General features: G+C 32.5%; 1 long non-coding RNA gene across 1 annotated transcript; it reads left to right on the plus strand.

The window, feature by feature from the left end:
- LOC120072931 lies at window positions 1-1,407 on the plus strand. Its single transcript, XR_005480630.1, has 3 exons — window positions 1-162; window positions 968-1,036; window positions 1,222-1,407. It is a non-coding gene; the product is annotated as an uncharacterized LOC120072931 (long non-coding RNA).
- Window positions 1,408-1,629: the final 222 nt, after the last annotated feature.

Genomic DNA, 1,629 nt, shown 5'->3' on the forward strand with positions numbered 1-1,629 from the left:
TCCATCAAAATTGAACGACGAGTGAATTCTTGGTAGGGGATACTGACCATGTAATTGGAGCTTGGTGGAGGGTCAATCACCTCAACAACAAGTCTGTTTTCTATCTTTTTCCCTCTTAAGGCTGATGATGATTTGTTCCAAAATCTGCAGTCTCATATTTGAGTATGATTTCTAATTTTATTTTATTTCATTTCGATATTTAGATTAAAAAAGGAATGCATCTATGTTTTTCCTTATGTTTTGTGGACTGCTTTGTAATTTCTTCCTCCATACATATTCAATCTGTTTTGTGTTCTACATCTGATGAATGGATTTCTTTTTTTTGTTCCATTCAAATTTTTTTCAGTATTCAACTAAATTCAATTTTCGTACATTTAAATTTAACTTCAATTTTACAAGTATTGAAACTATTTATTTTCTTTGCTTGGAGTTAGATTTGTTCCAATGAGATAGCTATATCAAATCTTAAGACCTTATAATCTTTATTATTATGTCCATTTATGTGTGAGTTATTATGTTGTATTTATGTCCATTTTCAGCTCAACCACCAAATTAATATTGACGTGACCATTTCTTAATTTATTTATTTCTGAGTTGACTCTCTTTATTATGGGTGTACTGTACTTTGATCTTTTTGAGGTTAGGTGCACTTAAGTATATCTAACTTTTCTCATCAACCATCCTTATTATATCATCTACTTATACACGAATCCCTCATATTTTTTGAGACTTTTCCACAGCCTCCTCTGATAAACTATGTTGGTACGTCTCTGCTCTAACATTTTTATTTCAACTTTTTCTTAAACCGTTTTACATTCTCATATATGTTGTTTGGCTGTTGCAATATATTTTGTTTTCTTCTTCCACGTCTAACTTCAACTTATTCTATCCATATAAGGCATGCTTCCTTTTTTTTTCCTTATAATCATAGTAAGATCTATCGCTAACATTTCTATGTTTTTGTTAGGCCCTAAAACAATTTTTCTGCCCCCTAGTTGTGGACTGTCTCGTTCATTCACTTCGAACATAATCAAAGGTATGATCAATAACTTGTAGAAATACAAATTATTCTCCCTCTTTTATCTAAAACAATTTCAAAAAAACTTTGAAAATGCATAATTTGCAAAGAAAATTAATAGAAATAATTGCAGCATGCGATCGCACACACTCAACGCCTAATCTGTCTATTTTAAAGACTAAAATCACTTTGTTTAAGTGCAGAATGACTGCTGATGCGATCAAATGAGAATTCTTAACGCTTACACATGATCGCATAACTAGACACGTCGATGATTCCAAGCGATGAGAAATGACGCGACACATGGGTGGTGAATGTCAAATCGAAGATTGAGTTGGTGGCTGATAAGAAAGCTTCGATGCAGAACCAATGAACCTCTAACACACAGTAGGCGGTGCATCATGGTATAGAATTTAATGCACCTTATCAATACAATTATAAGCAAGAGAAGAAAAACTATCTTCGGATGTCTATAAATAGCCATGAAATCGCCATGCAAAAAAAAAAAAAAAAAAAGAAGAGGAGAACTTTGGAAGAAGAATCAAGAGTGAAAATTCTGTCAAAGAAGCCCTTTCTCTTACATCCATTCAAAAACCTTAGTGAGAGCTTTG

The sequence above is a fragment of the Benincasa hispida genome, chromosome 3 (genome assembly GCF_009727055.1).
Source record: "Benincasa hispida cultivar B227 chromosome 3, ASM972705v1, whole genome shotgun sequence".
Classification (NCBI taxonomy): Eukaryota; Viridiplantae; Streptophyta; class Magnoliopsida; order Cucurbitales; family Cucurbitaceae; genus Benincasa; species Benincasa hispida.